Below are 19,194 nucleotides of genomic sequence, written 5' to 3'. Positions count from 1 at the left end.
GATGGTAGGGACTGCATCCCGTGGAGATAGGCCGAGTATGTAGTAAGTAAAAGCCTTTTCGGGTTTATGCGCGCTGATGTGTTTTAAACGCTGCTCCCGCCCCTTCTTTTTCCCTCTTTTCTGCAGGTCACTTCGGAACGTCGATTAAAGTACGGAAAAATGGTGACTTAATGGCCCATGCATGAGAGAGAGAGCGGGGGTGACCAGCGCATGGGGGAGATGCTTGCGAGGGTGGGGAGCCATGCTGAGGATCGGCGGCGTGCAGAGAGTGGGTCTGGTCAAGGCATCTAAAATGGCTGCCGTGCACGACAAAAGTGTGGCATTGGAAAAAAGGCAAGATGGCACAGACAATGTTTATCAATACGGATTAATTTATAACAATTATTTTTAACAATATATTTACTCGCAGTGTCAAAATGGCGGTCAACACTTCCTGATTTCCTTCGAATCGAACGTTAACAAACGTCACGCAGCAGAAAAAAAAAAAACGCTCACGCGCAGCCGCTGGAAGACATGTATCAACATATATGAGCATCCTCAGCCACCCTCAGAAAACATAGGGGGTCAGGATACGTCTCCCGTACCCCCTTATACCCATTTCTCACATGGCGAATTCCCGTTTCACGACCCGGTTCGCGAACCGGAAAGCGCTTCTACCGCAAAAAAATCAAATTTTTTTTATTTGCCCCACGGGACCCTTTAATAACCCCAACATCATTCCTAGGGAGTCAAGAAGGGTCTACCTTGCCCCCTTTCATTAAATTACCCCTTCGTTTTTCTCCTCCTCTTGTCTTTTCCCATGTTAATTGCCATAGGGCGGTTGGCCTCACTTTTAGCCCGAACGGCTGAATGGATTTGCACGAAACTTGGCAAAATTGTAGGGACTGTTAGCCCGATGTGCCTTTGCTAGGTCTCAATATATGTGCTCCAGTGGATTTTGAGAAATTAACGTTCAAAAAAAGATATATATCTGTGACAGCGCTCCGGGCAGCGCTCCGGTTCGCGTACTTTTCGCGGTACGGAGCTTTGCGAAGCGAAGCTGATTGGCTCTCCGGTGTCTGTAAACATTCTAAACAGTCCGTAGCGGCCGCCATCTTGTCTCTCGGTAGGATCGAGAGACAAGAGGAGGCCAAAACGAAGGGGGAAATGACCATAAGGGGGCATAGTAGATCCTCCCTGACCCCCTAGGTTTGATGAGGAGGTTTTAAAAGGGCCCCGCGGGGCAAAAAAATAAATATATTTTTTTATTTTTTTGCGTGGGAAGCTCCCGGTTCGCGAACCGGTAAGCGGCCCGGGGAGTGTACTATGAGGAAAAAAGAATTATAGACTTTTCAAATATTGTATGTTAATTGATTGTTCGTTTTGTTGTTTTTTTATTTATTTATTTATTTTGAATAATTAAAAATTTATTGGTCAGAATTTTCATAGTTCAATAAAACTTCCAGCATTACATCATCTGGAATCTCCTCAAACATGCATGTTTCTATGTCTTGTAAGCTTTCAATAAATTGTTCATCAAAAGACTCATCCATAAAATCTTCATCCAAAATTTCTTCAGTTAAAATCTCTTCTGTTGTAATGTCGAAGGAAACATTGATTTTTGCGTGGTCCCCTTCCATTTTTTTGCTGTAAATTGCATAAAAAAATAATTATATTAGAAGAGTTAGGGCACTGTTGGGTTTAAGTTCAGACAGGTAGTTCTGTTTTTTTAACAGTGAAGTTAAAGTAAGTAAATTCATAATTATAGCAGAGAAGTGTAAGTCAATCAATAAATATAACAGAGGAGCCTATCTGTATCTATAACTATAGCAGGGGGACAGTAAATAATTATCAAAAAACGTTTTTACAAATTAATTTAAAGTGCCACTTACAAATTATCAATTTACTTTACAGGGAGGTGAAAAGGCTCTTGAAATGTAGTTCAGAAAGTAGTAGTGAAAATGGCTGTGTTTCCTTCTCTTCTTTTATTTATATTCAGGTACATAACCAATCAAATGTCAGGAAAAAAAAAATTGAAAATGAAAGTAACATTTTCATTGGTTGTCAATTCCAACACTTCAGATGTGTTTTGTGAAGTAATTTACCTCTGGGTATTTAGCTAGGTCTACAGGCTAAATGGCTAAATGGAATTCCAAACACATTTATGAAAATGGCAGGGAATGGTATGTAGTATGAGCTAATCTATATTTGGTGAAAGTGTTTCCAGTCGTTTTTCTGTAAATTACTTTCCCACCTTTTTTGATGGACCGCTTCCCGGGGAGCTCCCCGGTACGCGAACCAGCAGCGTTACGGGAGTCCACCATTTTGTGTTTCAGACGAATTAAGATAGAAGATGGAGGGCAAATAATGTTCAGAATGGGTAGAAGGGGGCACAGTAGACGTATCTTGACCCCCTTGGTTTTCTGAGGGTGACTGAGGAGGCCCATATGTGGGGGAAAAAAACATTTTTTTTAGAAATTTTGCGCGGTTAGCTTCCGGTTCGCGTACCGGGTAGCGCTACGGGGAGCGTAGTTTGTTGAAAATTAGAGAAAAAAGTTAGAGTAAAATAAAAATTGTGAGTGATCAGATGTAGGGTAGCTCTGAGAAGAGCTTTTGGGTTTATGGTACATTTAGGTACTTATAAGTAGGTACCAATGCACAGTCTTAAATTCAAAATGAAAATGCTGTTGCCCTCATCTGAGAAGTGAACTCCATCTCCTCTGTAGATATCTTGCATGCAGTAACGCAAGTTATTGTTGTACATGGAGCCCATTCCATGGTCTCTCATGTAAGCTGAAACAGATTTGTTTACATGCTTCCTCGACTTCTCAATTTGTGGACAAAATTGGTTCGACCACCTCCATTTCTGTCTTTGGCATATATTTGAATATACCAAGGCAGTTTGAGGAAAAAGTGCCATTAATTGCTCAAAGGTGTCCTTTAAAAGCATTTCCAGACCTACCCCAGTCAAAGTGCCCAAATCATTACCTCCACAGTGCACAATTAACAGGTCAGGTTTTGGCAAATGCATAAAGGTTTTCACCAATGGTATCAATTGGTGACATTTTAATCCTCTGTGGCCCAACCACTTAATTTCCACATCTTGTAAATTGAGGTTAAGTAAATTTCTGTTCTCAGCATACCTTTGAGCCCAGTAGATGTAGCTATGTCCAACAATCCAGACATAAAACATGGTGGGAGAAGGTTGTGCTGCAGTCAGATGAAGTGTGGTAATGAAAGGGCAGTTGTAACAGTAGGAGTTTGTAAAGAAAAAAAACTGTGGAGTTTCAGTGCTAATGATTCATTAGCAGTGATTGGTGGATTTCCATTTCTGAAAACAGAAAGTTAGGGTGCATGGATGTGTTCTTTGAAAGAAGTAATTTGAATGGTCAAGAAAAAATCATTTAATGAAAGACTGCACTGGATACGCAGGTGCACTGAGAGTTCAGAGTTCAATTGAAACATTGTTGTGTGAACTTGCAAACATCAGAGGTCTATCAGGAGGTGGTTGCTAAGCAAAAAAGGTAGAGAGGGTAGAGGGGGGAAGGGTTTTGATTTGAAAAAAATGAGGGAAGAGTTTTGATTGGCTAATATGAGAGATATGTGTAATGAATATCAGCATTTCTGTGCTTTCTATAGCTGCAGCCTCTGGAGTGCATACTCTTTGTTCTGCTGAAGACAATTTGGTGTATTTCTGAGACTGTTTTGAAACTCATAAAGTATTTGTTAAGGTGAGAAAAGATTGTTTTAATTTAGATACAGAATAGTATGATTTAAGGAGAAAATTATGGAGAAAGTTGTGTTTTTAAAATGTTGCTTTGTCTCAAGTGTTTTAAAAATAGATTTTGTTTCTTTGAGAAATTGTCATTGGAGATAATGTGAAGTATTAGTACTGACAGGGTGTTTTTGTACATAGGAGCTGTGAGTGTTTTCAAATTATGACTTGAAAATCGTTTTTGAGGAAAAGGAATTCTTTTAAAAATTTTCACAAGGAAATAATGATGTCTGCTTCTTTATAAGGCATTTGAGTGTCTCTGATGTTATTTTTCCCATTTTAATTGAAGAGCTTTCTCCGTGGGGCAAGTTTCTTGTAAATATGCTCCCACCTGTGCTTGGAAAATTTAGATTTTGATTCTTGGAGTTACATAGCCATGTTAAAAATGACCCAAAAATGGTGCAAGGGCAATCAAAAACCCCTTTCATGTGTCTTAAGGACATTTTAAGTCATTTCCTCTTGAATGTAGGTATACAATTGATTTATATGTTGTGTTTAAAAACGTTTTTTGAAATCAATTACATTTCTAAATATGTACTGCTAGAGCTTCATAGGTTGTTTGGGGCATATTTATAAGGCATTTGAGTGTCTATGATGTAATTTTTCCCATTTAAATTGAAGAGCTTTCTCCGTGGGGCAAGTTTCTTGTAAATATGCTCCCACCTGTGCTTGGCAAATTTAGACTTTGATTCTTGGAGTTACATAGCCATGTTAAAAATGACCCAAAAATGGTGCAAGGGCAATCAAAAAACGCTTTCATGTGTCTTAAGGACATTTTAAGTCATTTCCTCTTGAATGTAGGTATACAATTGATTTATATGTTGTGTTTAAAATCGTTTTTTGAAATCAATTACATTTCTGGATATGTACTGCTAGAGCTTCAAAAGTTGTTTGGGGCATATTTATAAGGCATTTGAGTGTCTATGATGTTATTTTTCCCATTTAAATTGAAGAGTTTTCTCCGTGGGGCAAGTTCCTTGTAAATATGCTCCGACCTGTGCTTGGCAAATTTAGATTTTGATTCTTGGAGTTACATAGCCATGTTAAAAGTGACCCAAAAATGGTGCAAGGGCAATCAAAAAACGCTTTCATGTGTCTTTGGGCATTTTAAGTCACTGAGGAAACACAGGTGATGTGATTGTGAAATGAGGAAAAGAAACTCTACATTTTTCAATTACATCACTAGTGTTTCCTAAGTTTACGAATGACATTGTGCAGATGAAGTTTAGGTCTGTCCACAGACACAAAAGAGGTCTTGCTTTTGTTCAAGAGTGAAGTGGACATGACTTGCTTCATTGGTAGGCCTTCACATGTATTATCTCCTCTGTATTCTTCAACAAGCGTAAATCTCATCTGCAACCGTGAGTAGGCCTCACCTCAAACAAACCTCTGGATAGGCCACACCTTATCGCCATCCTGAATCAAGCATTTTAAGTCACTGAGGAAACACTGGTGATGTGATTGTGAAATGAGGAAAAGAAACTCTACATTTTTCAATGACATCACTAGTGTTTCCTAAGTTTAAGAATGACATTGTGCAGATGAAGTTTAGGTCTGTCCACGGACACAAAAGAGGTCTGGCCTTTGTTCAAGAGTAAAGTGGACATGACTTACTTCATTGGTAGGCCTTTACATGTATTATCTCCTCTGTATTCTTCAACAAGCGTAAATCTCATCTGCAACCGTGAGTAGGCCTCACCTCAAACAACCTCTGGATAGGCCACACCTTATCGTCATCCTGAATCAATCATTTAAAATGTTAGGGACAGATTTATGATAGGTGTATGCCTGTTTTGTACCACTGTGCGTCACTTTTGTGACGCAGTGGTGGTGCAAAAGATTTGCTATGTGGCGACATATTTACAACTTGATGTATCTAGGCAGATGTGTCATGCTGTAAAGTCCTGTGCCACATGAAACCTGCGTCAGGTTTCATATAGGTGTTTTGTTGCAGGGTGGGCATTCAACAATTTTACTATTATAGTCTCTGAGATTTGTGTCTTAGTCTGCAACATCTCATTGTTGTTCTCTTTTTTTAAAGATAACGACAACATCAAGCATGAGTGATAATAAGCAATCAGTTGATCTCGATCTTATCGTTGAACTTGTCATTGAAACGTCAGTGGAAGTAGATCCCTTACATCATTTAAATCCTGAGGATGATGAAGAATATGATGAGAATGCCGATTTGTCAGAATTGTTTGACTTAGGGTGGGAAGCTGATCTGCTTGATCCTATGTAGTAAACCGTTTCATTTAAAATTAAACAAAAGTTCAAAAATAGTTTGTGTGTAGTGTCTTTAATAAAATAATCAAATATGCTCATAAAATTAGTTCAGATTCACATATAAAACAACACAGCTAAAATGTAGAAGCATTACATTTCTTTGCTAAATTTGCCAATGCACTAAAAATTGTTCTATGTTAAAATAATATGTAGGGTGTTAAGTTTTTGATGACTGTTATTGATTTACTGTTTGGTAATAGTGGTTAATAACATTTTTTATTATATTTTACCACAGATTCAACTGCAGATCATTTCAAAATTTGAAAATGCCAACTAAGAATCGAATTAGAAAGGCTACAAAACGTCAAAGACAGCAGGTTCATCTATTACTGCAGCAGTCCTCTACAAAAAAAACTTGTCAAGTCACCAAGAAAGCTCCGGGTAAGACCACGAAATCATTCATAAGAAATATTTGTAGTAAAAAAAGTATTTCTACAGAAAATGTTTCAGTCCAGAAAAAGAGAAGCAATTTAAACGGAAAGGAAAGACCAATCAAAAATGTTACTGCTAGAGCAAGAGATAACTCTGTGCATGATAGTAGAAGGAAACAACAGTTTAGGGACATTCGAAAACGAATGATCCGCAACAGGATAATAGTCAATTTGTTAAAAAATATTAAGAAAGGCCAACAGAAAGTGGCATTTTATAAGAAAAAGAAAAATGTGGAGAAAGTTATTGATCAGGCTTTCGAAATTAAGCGAAAGTTATTTATTTTGGTAATCAATAGAATTAGGAAACTAAACAAGGTAATTTCTGATTTCAAATCAAATAGTAGATGGAAGAGAGTAGTTAATCGTAGTAATTTTTGTGAAGTTTTTTCCGGAGAATGGATGCATAGTTCAAGTTGTGAGGCATTTTTTAATGAGGAGAGTCATTTCCAGGATAATGATTTGGTGCTTGCAGTTGACACCAGTGGTCGAGCTTATGAAGTGAAAGATGGTTGTCCAGTTGAAAAAGAAAAACTTGTGACAACAGAGACAGAAGAGGTGTTAGGTAATGAGGTTTTAGGAAGACGTCCTTTGGAAGTGTAGTAGTATTTGCAGTGTGCGACAGGATTCCATCAATTTGCTTTGTGATTTTGTACGGACATTTAATAAGAAAAGTTTGAAGCAGAAAATGAAGTTGTTGCAAGAATTAGATCCTTGCAGAGTGAGAGAAGTGACAGGTTTGCATGGTCATTCACTGGCTTGTCTTTTCAGGAGAGTATGCCAGAGTGTTTTTCATCATTTCAGGATGCTAGCAGTGCATCATAATAAAGTGAGGAAATTAGTGAGAATGTTGTATTATGCTAAGAGTCCAGCAATTATGCTTAAACAATTATGCGCTGCTCTTTTCCATGGTTCTGAAATAGATGTGAAGAATATTTGTGAAGAAATTGAGTTTTGTTACTTTGGAAGTAAAGATGAGAATGTTCAAATTGACCCAGAAGTAGAGGGTAATGTTGAAGATAATGTACAGGTTTCTAGTACCGATAATTTTCAGAAGGAAATTGCTACGTTTCAGGTGAAATCAAGTGAGAGGCCTAATTTCACTTGTGTGTGTTGTCGACGCACTTATTATAAGAATTCGATTAAGTTACTGGATTTATATGCAAAAAGTGAAAGGGAAAATAATAGTGAATGGAAGGATTTCGCAACATACTTGATGGTAGAAAATTGTTTTGATTTGGGATCGGATTAACGTGTGTGTACTTATTGTTGTAACAAATTAAACCAAAACCAGATGCCTGCTAGGGCGGTTCATAATAATCTGGAATTGGTTGAGATTCCTTCTGAATTGAAGGATTTAAATACTTATGAATCTATTTTGATTCAAAGTATCCATCCCTTTCAGGCTATTGTAAGAATGGAGCCAAAGACAGGGAAGTTGCCTCCATCAGATTTACAGAGAGGATTAAAGGAAAGAGTTGTTTATTTGCCTCCAGATTTGAACAAAAACATTAACACAATTGGAGTAGAAAAAGTGGAAGAGGAACCTCTGGTTATCTTGGTTAATGGGGTTCCGACAAAGAATAAGAAAATATGGCAAGATTTAGTGGATGTTAGGAAAGTCAAAAAGGCAACATTGTATTTGAAGAAAAATAATAAGTTCTATAAGAATGTATATGTTGCAGAAGAGGAAGTAAGTGATGAAGAGGATAGCGATTTGTGTGCTGGCCAAATTGAGAAAGTAGAGGCCTCTAAAAGTGAAGAAATATATGAACATTATTGTGTTCATCCTTTGCATTCCAAGGAAGTCATGGGGAATGCTATTGAGTTGTTTCAAATGAAACAAGCCAAAGGGAGTCCCATTAGTGTTTGGGAGGAAAGTTTAGAAACTCGGTGTTTCCCACAGCTATTTCCAACAGGTCAAGGAGGAAGATATGATGACCGACCTCATCAAATTCCTGCTTCTGAATACCGGACTTTACGATTGTATGCAGAAGATGCTAGGTTTCGACAATGCATTCCCTATTTGTTTCATCTCCTGTTTGAAAGCGATCTGTCTGGACTGTCATATGCAGTGAACCACATCTTGAAAAGTGGTATACAGATGCAAAACATCTCGGCAAGTGACTTTATGGATAAAGTCAATGTCCAAGACAGTATTTTGGATTCTCACCTAATTAATCTCATGGCGTGTCAGCGTGGTACTAATGAGTACTGGTGCCGTCGTCATGGTGATTTAAAATGTATGCTGAGGAACTTAGGAACTCCCACATGGTTCCTCACTCTGAGCTGTGCTGAGTATGGCTGGGAAGACTTACTTGAATTTCTACGAGAGGCAAATGGAAACATTGAAAACATCGAATTCAAGACACCCGGAGAACTGTGCTCTTTGGATCCAGTCAATGTATGCAGGTACTTCAATCATAGATTTGAAGCTATGATGTCTTTCATCATGAATAAGAAGAATCCAACTCTTGGAGATGTGTTGGATTTCTTCTGGAGAAAGGAGTACCAAGCAAGAGGTGCTCCTCATATACATATGCTGCTGTGGATCAAGGATGCACCTAAATTTGGAACAGATCCGGATGACTTAGTGATGAGTTTCATAGAACAGTATTCTACGTGTGCTGTTCCAAACGCAAAGGAGAAAAAAAGCCTAAGAGAACAAGTTCTACGTTTCCAAAGCCATCGTTGTGGAAAGTACTGTCGTAGTAAATTCAGAAACAAGGACAAGTTCTACACCAAATGTCGTTTCAACTTTCCACGACCGGTGATTTCTAAAGGAAGAGTAAACAGTTTGATGTCTTCTCTGCGACATAATGTGACGAGGAAATCACCCAAAAATACATACAATTTGAAAAGGAACGAAGAGTCCAAGTACATCAACGACTACAACCCAGTGATTTTGTCCATGTGGAATGCTAACATGGATATACAGTTTGTGGCTGACAACTGTATGGCTGTGGCTCGGTATGTGACATCTTACATCACCAAAAAAGAAAAGACAGAATTGAAGGATATGTGGGAGGACATTTCCCATGAAAAGAGCCTCAGCAAGAAGTTGTACAGTTTCAGTCTGAAGATGTTGTCGCATCGAGAAATCGGAGCTTACGAATGTACTGACCGGTTGTCTTCAGCAAGTCTCTATGCCAAATCCAGGAGTATCGTTTGGGCGAGTCTTGGTCTTGCTGCAACGCGTAATCGAGTTCTGAAACCTGTGCGGGAAATTGAGTATTTGGCGGAAAAGGAGCCAAACAGTACCGACATTTTGAAGACCAACATGTTGGATACATATTATCCAAATCGAAGTAGTCACCTTGAGAATGTTTGTTTGTATGAGGTTCTACAAAATTACATATTCAAGAGGAACATCAAAGAAGATATTGAGAAAGGAGTGTATGCTGTAATTGGAAGTGAGGGATGTCTGGTCAAGCAAAGAAAATGCCACTTGGTAAACCATCGAAAATTGAGTGGCGAATCTCCAGAAAAAAAGGAGTTTTTCTATTTAGCTCTTTTGCAACTTTTCAAGCCTTGGCGTGCAGAAGAGGAACTGCTTGGAGATTTCCTCTGTTACGAAGACTCTTTCACTGCCGCCAAGGAGACCATAGAATGTCCTGCTTTTCCCAAATATCAAGAAATGTTGACTTTGGAAATTGAGCAGGAAGCAACGATTGCAGCCGAGATTGCCAGAGACAGTTCTCAGGACAGTCAGAGTTCTGTTTCATTGAGTCAGGATCCACTAGGAGGACCTGTTATTGAAAATGAAGCTGCCACTGCTATGAATGAAGTGGAAAGAGCCATGGCACATGCTCAGGAGGATGCGGTTAACTTAGAAGACTTGGAAAAACAACTCAACGTTGAGCAGAGGAAAATATATGACAAAGTTACCAAGCAAATTGATCATGGATTAAGTCATGAGAAGAAAGAGTGCTCGTGTACATCGTTGAAGCCTGTCCGACTGTACGTGAGTGGAGAAGCGGGAACTGGAAAAAGTTTCCTTATTAAAGCAATTTCTTGTTATTTGCAGAAAAGGACTGAGTCATCGCTGTCTTGTGTTGTCACCGCTCCAACTGGACAGGCAGCACATAACATTAAAGGTATTACTTTGCATCGTCTACTGATGCTGCCAGTGGAGCATGACAACAAATTACAATACCACAAGTTATCTGGAGATGCTTGTTGTGAAGTTTCAAGAGTCTTGAGGAAATTGAAACTTCTTATCATTGACGAAGTAAGCATGGTTTCCAATATCATGCTTGCCTTTGTGCATTTGAGAATGCAAGAAGTTCTTAAAACTGAGTATGATGTGTTATTTGGTGGCAAACACATCATTGTTTTCGGACATCTTCTGCAGCTGACACCAGTGAAAGGACAACCTGTGTTCAAAATGCTCACGCATGAAGATACCAGGAAGTGCCTAGGGAGCATTGGCAACGTCAATATATGGTTAAACTTCAATTATGCTGCATGAAAATATGCGTCAGGCGAAGGATGAAGATTACAAGAATATTCTACAAGATGTTAGAATTGGAAAAGTGACCGAGCATGGGAAAGAAGCTTTACAAGCACGATTACTGTCAAATTTATATCCAGAACAAGACATTGTGCCTGAGAATATTTTTCAGAAAATTACTGAGAAGAAATCCGGAATATGTTTGATGCCAACTCTTGCAGAATGTGCCATCTTCAACAACAAAATGTTGCATTTAGAAAAGCAAGAGATTATAAAACTGGAAACTATTGACAGAATAGAGCATATGGGATCAACAATTATTTTGTCTGAGAATTTGAAATCAAAATTGGATTCATTAGAGAAGACTATATCTAAAACTGCGGGTTTTGAAAAGACTTTGAATGTGTGCTTAAATTGCCGAATCATTTTGAGAAGGAATTTACATGTTGAAAGAGGTCTGGTAAATGGATCAATGGGTAATGTTGTTGATTTTGAGAAATACAGAAGTAGAGATGGAATTGAATTTTTAAAAATAAATTTGATGGCATTGAGGAAGTACAGCTAATTGGTCGTTGCTCCGCTAGGTTTTGTCTTGTTAAAGACTTATATGTTCGCCGTAAGCAGTTTCCTGTTTGCTTGGCATATGCGGTGACAATCCATAAATCGCAAGGTTTAAGTGTAGACAGTGCATTGGTGTATATTGGCAGTTCTGTGTTCAAGGAGGGTATGGCATATGTGGCATTGTCACGAGTTAGAAGTTTGTCGGGATTGTACTTGATTGACTGTGATGTCACAAACATTTGTGCGGATCTAGATTGTGTAAAGGAATACAATAGGTTAAGAAGGGAGTATGCGCCACATTTGCCTCAATATCCTTTGTTTGAGAAACGTGTGGTAGGCCGGAAACGAAGAAATATCAGTAATAGTAGGGAGGTTGTAGCAAAAAGCCCAAAAGTCGATGAACCGAAAATTGTAAGCAGAAAGAAAATGGATTCTGTTGAAGATGTTGTCGGTTTTCAATTTGAAAACAGTTCTGGTGTCAACTGCTATGCTAATGTAGTTGTTAATGTTGTCTTTTCATTAGAGACTTTAAAAGAACAGATTGTGATCAATTCGGAACAAAGTTTATGCTGTTTGTTGAATTCTGTGTTAGAGAAATGTAGCACTGATAGAACAAAAGTAGAAAGTGTGTCTGAAGTTCGTTATCTGTTAGACGAATGTTCAGGTCAAACAGAATTCTCTGAAAATATTCAGCAGGATTGTCAGGAGTTTTTAATGTATATGCTTGATGTATTGCAAGATGAGGGTGTAGATGTAGATCACCTGTTTGGACTTTCTTATCATTGGCAGCATGGCTGCGAGAACTGTAGGGTATCAAGTACTACTAGTGTAGACTCAGAAAGATTTATATATTTAACTTTGCCAGACAGTAAATCAGTGTCCTTTAATAAGCTAGTAAAAGCAGCGGATCACAACATGGAGTGTAGCCAATGTAAATCTGAAATGATGTCAACATTATTTATACGAAGATATGGCCAGTATGTCATTTTAATGTTCCAACGATGTAGGCCTCATGGAACAAAATTGACAACTTTAATAAAAAATGTTGTTGCTTCGCAGTTGTCAATATCAGGAAGGACTTTTGTAAATGCAGCAATTATATATCATGACGGTCCTTCAACAACATCAGGACATTACACAGCTTATTTAAAGTCTAGAAACGGCTGGTCATTCTGCAACGATTCTGTTATAACTTTCAAAAAAAAATTGCCGTATGACCTTAAAAATTCTTACCTGGTGTTTTTAAAACCAAAAATTTAGGGAAAGAATCTCGGGATGTGCTCTGAGGAATTTCAAGAGGTTCATGGAGTAGAGGGAATGTAAGTCTGCAATGCTGTCTAGATTATTGGTCAAAACTTTTGATTATAATGTCATTTTAAAAATCCAACTATATAAACCTGATGCAAGTAAGTCTGCTTCATAGTAAGCAGTATCAGTGTCATAGAAAAAGTAGAACATGAGTGAGCAAGAAGGGTAAGATATTAGTAGTCCAGGATTGTGAAAGTAATCTTAAACGTTTTCTTTCTGAAACTTGCGAAAATAAAAAATGACGGAATTCCAAGAGTTGTAAATCGCTCTAACATGATTTGGCCTTGTGGAAACATGTGGTAGAATGTGAGAAGTCTTTTATCGTATGTAACATATTTTTCGAAACGATACAGGTTTTCTTTCAGAAAGTGGCGGGCTGAAAATATTAATAGCACAACAGAGTGTAAGCTGTTCATAGGACATCCTTCGACGTCATGGAAAGTAAGTTAATTTTAAGGAGTTTTGAATTCTGATTTCTTATGTTGTATGGGTTTTTTAAACACAATCATTTTGATTGTGGGTTTTTTTCCCCGCTGTTACATGATGAATACTTTCAAGTCACTGATTTTAGTGAAATTTGATACATTCTGAGAACAGCAAAAATAAACCATTTAACATGTATAATTAATTCTCTACTTTTTGTACTTATGATATACATTTAGAAATGTGAGGTAGACATGGAGAAACTGAGGCTTCTGTAAGTGTCAAAGTTAATGCATACAGTGCTGCACTTCTGGGTACTGTTTTATTTTGAAACCTGAATAGGCCTCACCTCAAACAAACCTCTGGAAAGGACACATCTTATTTGCATCCTGAAACAATCATTTAAAATGTTAGGGACAATTTTATGATGGCTTTACATCTCTTTTGCGCTGCCATTGCATCACTGTTGTGAGACATCAGCAGTGCAAAAGATGCACCATGTTCCAAAATAGGCCTCAGTTCATCAGCATCAAGATACTGTTAGTTTAAAATATATATCTTTAGGACTGTGTAGGGGGCCTAGAGAAGCAGAGGCTTCTGTAAATGTCAAAGTTGTTGAAAAACTGTTTGTCCTTCAACCTTTTCCCTTGTCTTTTCTAATTTTTAAATACATGTTTTAATATTTTTCAAATGTTTGTTCTCTCTTTCACAGATTGAAAGTATGAAAAAAAATTGAATAAGTTATCAAGAATTTTAAGGTAAATGTTTTCTACTCTTTTCGTTACATTTCTATCACATTCACCTACTATAGGGCTTCAGACTATAGAGCTTTAAACAAAGTTTAACTAAATGTGGAAATTTGGAGCTGTGCCCGTGGCTTTTAGTTCAATGCGCAAGTGCATTGACCTAAAATGCGTGTGCACATTACCAAATCGCCGTCTGTTCCCTCAGGCGCACTCCTCCCACACCTTTGAAGTGAAGATTAGCTTCACTTCAAAGGCCCCGGCTGCTTTACACCCTCATTCTGCTGTCCCCTCTCCGTCCCCTCCCCTGTCCGCCGTGTGCATTTCTCGTCCCCCCCTCCCCCACATTAATGCCACTCACACACGCAACGCCACTCACACACGCAACACCACTCACACACGCAACGCCACTCACACACACAACGCCACTCACACACACAACGTCACTCATACACACTACGCCACTCACACACGCAATTCATCCACGCAACGCCACTCATCCACGCAACGCCACTCATCCACGCAACGCCAATCATCCACACAACGCCAATCTTCCACGCAACGCCACTAATCCACGCAACGCCACTCATCCATGCAACGCCAATCATCCACACAACGCCAATCATCCATGCAACGCCACTCATCCACGCAACGCCACTCATCCATTTGCAAAACCAAAAGGACAAACTCTTCTATTGTGAGACCTATTGCATTTTCAATGCTTGATTCTTTCACTTCCTTATCTATTTTGTTTTCCACAATTATATCCTCTTCCATCTTTTCTTCGGTAAATAAATCTATTAAACAGCATCTCTGGTTTAGTCCCTATAGCTGTCTTTCTTTTAACATTACTCTCTGTTTACTTTCCTTGTACTAACTCCTTTATTTTCTTTAAAAAAAAATTGGGGTTAGCTCCCGGTTCGCGTACCGGCGAGCGAACCGGAAAGCGAACAAAAAAAACAGCTTGCCAGAGTGTTACACTTTCTAGCAATTTTTGTATAAAGGGGAGGTAGTTCTGAAAAGAACTCTTTTTTTATGTTTTTGTAGTTTTATATATTTTTTTCTTTTTTGAACATTATTAGTTTTTTTGTATTTTTTGAACATTATTTGTTTTTTTTGTATTTTTTGAAAGGGAAAGAACAAACAAGCATTGGAAATGCAATAGGTCTCGCACCATTAGAGTTAGTGCTTTTAGAATTGTTTATGGGTTTTTTTTGTAAATGTTTAGCATTTTTGTTTCCTGTAGCCAATGCTAAAGAATTACAAATAAAAAAAGCCATAAACATTTCTTAAAGCTCTAACTGAAATGGTCTGAGACCTATTGCACTGTGTGAGGGTGAGGGGTTGAGGGTGAGGGGTTGAGGGTGAGTGAGGGTGAGGGTGGGTGAGGGTGAGTGAGGGTGAGGGGTTGAGGGTGAGTGAGGGTGAGGGGTTGAGGGTGAGTGAGAGTGAGGGTGAGTGAGGGTGAGGGTGGGTGAGGGGTTGAGGTTGAGGGTGAGGTGTTGAGGGTGAGTGAGGGTGAGGGAGGTGTTGAGGGTGAGTGAGGGTGAGGGTGAGTTAGGGTGAGGAGTTGAGGGTGAGGTGTTGAGGGTGAGTGAGGGTGAAGGGTTGAGGGTGAGTGAGGGTGAGGTGTTGAGGGTGAGTGAGGGTGAGGGTGGGTGAGCGTTAGTGAGTGAGGGTGAGTGAGTTGTTGAGGGTGAGGTGTTGAGGGTGAGTGAGGGTGAGTGAGGGTGAGCATTAGAAAAGTTGGAGCTATTGGTTTTGTAAATGACAAATCTTTTATTTATTTGTTGGTTTTTAAAATAGCTAAATTGATAGCTTTGTTATTTATAACGTCAATAGTTTTAACTTTTGCGAATGTGACACGTATAGCATTTGGAATGCAACATGTTTTGTATTTACGTTACTTAGATTGCAGTTCTGGTGGTTAGGCCACATCTCTAGAGAGCAGGAGAGTGCAGCAGAGGAGAGACGCACAGCAATGCAATAGGTCTGGCATTAGGAAATTTTGAGTTATTGGTATTGTAAGGGACATTTTTTTGATTTATGGGTTTTGTTTTGAAAGTAGCGAAATTAATAAATCAGTACAATTTTGTTCTCTGCAGGAGCAGGTCAGCGCGTCTAAGTGTCATAGCTGCCGCTATGTCCACGCCTTTTCATATTTTACAGACTGTTTACCTGCATAGGACAGGCTCAGTTCTCACTGCAGGTATGCGTGCAGGTCGGACAAGCAAGACGTGGACTTCCTCCACACCTCTTCCCTCCTAAAATGATCATTGGGCAGAGCACAAGCACTGCACCCGCCTCTTATCTGTGCAGCATATTTATTTTAACTTACTGTGATATGGTGCACACACAAAACAAAAGTGTATAATTTGGTTATTAACTTATAAGCAGTGGTTAAAGAGTTTTAAAAAATGTATGGGACTATGATACTGATACTGAACACAAAGGGGGCGGGTCAGACACAAACAAAATATTTGGGAACTATTTTGTTGGCCTTCCACCTAGAGGTAATTGTATATAGCACGTGATGCACACACTTTAAAATGACAAATGCAAGTTAGACTCATCTTTGAGAAATGCATTGATCTGCTAGGAAAACCCAGCTGGTTATTGCAATCAGTTCAGGTTTCTGTCAGTGTAGCCGGAGGGTCGCAGATCTGAATCCTGGTTGGTGCACCTGGGAATAGCATTGTGTATCTATGGTTATATGAGGGCCCCGTCTGACAAAGTACTATGAACACATACCAGGAGTTTAAACAGTGTATTACAGACTGTATAAAATAGGCTGCCACAATAAAAATAGAAAATGTTATCGCACGCTGTACAAAAGGCAGGTGAATGCAGTATAAGATGAGTTACCACAAAATTAGCTAAAATATTAAGTGTTTACTGTGCGTTCCAATCAATGTTGTATTACTATGGCTGAAAAGCTTGGCAATGGCATAAAAGTGTGATAACGGGACGGTGAAGGCGATATAGAGGGAGGTTAGGACAGAGCGAGATGATTACTAGCGAGATGTAAAGGCAGAGAAGCATGGAGGGTGATGGCAGAGCAAGCTAAGTGACAGGTCATGGGAGGAGGAGTGGTGACATAACGGGAATGGCAAGGAAAGGTGATGACATGACTGTGGTGGCAGAGGAAGACACTATCACAGGAGGTGCTTGCTGAGGATGGTGACAAGTGGGATGGTGGTGATATAGGAGGGTTATGGCAGGGTAAGTTAATGACAGGAGAATAACTTTTTGGGGGCTTTAAACTGTGGTAAACTAAGGGACATCAGTAAAATAAAATTCCAAAATATTGCTGCAAAAAAATGCAAATGTGTGCAGCACAATTTCAATGTTTGTGCCACAAAACACAGGGGGTATTAATAAAATAGAGAAGTGCAATATTCTGCAACAGGGCTGAAACAAAATAATGCTATATACTCCAGCAGGAATACAGCAATATTGTTTGGCCCAATCAAACCTTGCAAATGCAAATCTTTAGGTGACATCTTGATCCGATGGGGTGTAAAACTCAAGTGACTTAGTCCCATGTAACCCATTCACCCAGTCCACTTTCTTGCTAATTACATTCTCATTCCATTTCTAAAAAGTGGACATACCAAAGCATCCAAAAAACACGTTTAGCAACTATCCCAAATATAATCTAAAATGCAATGGGCTTGGGAACTCAATCAAAATGTAGTAAAACGATAATCCTCAACGAATGTTAAGAGCATACATTCGTGTAGGTAAAGGTGTGAAAATATACAACGCAAAACGTTTGAGGGAATTGATGAACGATTAGGTTAGAAGCTGGAAATGCGGCTATACAAGCATTTTATCCAAAAGGCTTGGACAGAAAATACGTATCTAATCAAGGAAGAGTAGCAGTAGTTTCCAAATGACAAAATATAAAAACACAGTCACGGAGAGGGAGGGGGCTATCTGGCATGGGGGTTGCCACTTAAAACGCGTGGACTGTCACAAGAGATCCCAGTTAAAAACATACCTAGAATGAACCAAACGATGCAAGTAACCACGTATTTTTGGAGATATACATCGAAGCAGGAGGACAAAGTTTCCACACACACACGCCTTATATTCAAGTGAAAAACAAGACTGAGTAGTCCGAAAAGAGGGTTTAAACCTCAGCGAAATCAATTTAAAATACAGGGCACTTACGTTTCAAATGGCAGCCCTGCCTTGAAATCGTGCAAATCATAATGCACTCAAGCTGCCCGTGATGACCTAGGGAGGTTTAGGAGTCGTCCAAGAACAGCCAAAATCAATTTCCATCCCACTGTTATTACTGGGTTAGATTTACAACAACAACAACAAGAAAAGAAACAAAAAGACGGGTAGGGAGAGGCGGCGGGAAGGGGAGGGGGCGGAGCGGGTTAAATTAAACAAACGAGACGGAGGGAAGAGAGGGGAGGGGGGAGGAGAAATGCGGCAGGCAGGCAGGGGAGGAGAGGAGGAGGGGGGAGGAGAGTAGGGGAGGCACGGCCGCTAACGGCCGTGCACACGCCTTATATTCAAGTGAAAAACAAGACTGAGTAGTCCGAAAAGAGGGTTTAAACCTCAGCGAAATCAATTTAAAATACAGGGCACTTACGTTTCAAATGGCAGCCCTGCCTTGAAATCGTGCAAATCATAATGCACTCAAGCTGCCCGTGATGACCTAGGGAGGTTTAGGAGTCGTCCAAAAACAGCCAAAATCAATTTCCATCCCACTGTTATTACTGGGTTAGATTTAGAACAACAACAACAAGAAAAGAAACAAAAAGACGGGTAGGGAGAGGCGGCGGGAAGGGGAGGGGGCGGAGCGGGTTAAATTAAACAAACGAGACGTAGGGAAGAGAGGGGAGGGGGGAGGAGAAATGCGGCAGGCAGGGGAGGAGAGGAGGAGGGGGGAGGAGAGTAGGGGAGGCACGGCCTAGCGGCCGTGCAATCAAGTAGTGAGGGGGCGGAGCTGGGGGAGGCTGTGAGAGAGAGTAGGCGGCTGGGGGCATGTGCACGCGCATTTAAGCTCAATGCGCATGCGCATTGAGCTTAAATTTCTCGTGCACTGCAAGGAATCGCCACGATTCCTTGCAGTGTGGATAAAGAGCGGATAAGTGCCAATACTCTCGCCTTGCTCGATGCGCATGCGCATCGACAGGCGAGACCTAAAAACAGGCATTGAAAAGGGCGTTTAGAGCAATGGTGTTTTTCAAATGCTAAATTTATTAATTTAACACTCAT

The sequence above is a fragment of the Lissotriton vulgaris genome, chromosome 6 (genome assembly GCF_964263255.1).
Source record: "Lissotriton vulgaris chromosome 6, aLisVul1.2, whole genome shotgun sequence".
NCBI classification, from domain to species: domain Eukaryota; kingdom Metazoa; phylum Chordata; class Amphibia; order Caudata; family Salamandridae; genus Lissotriton; species Lissotriton vulgaris.
This window is presented reverse-complemented; position numbering follows the sequence as displayed.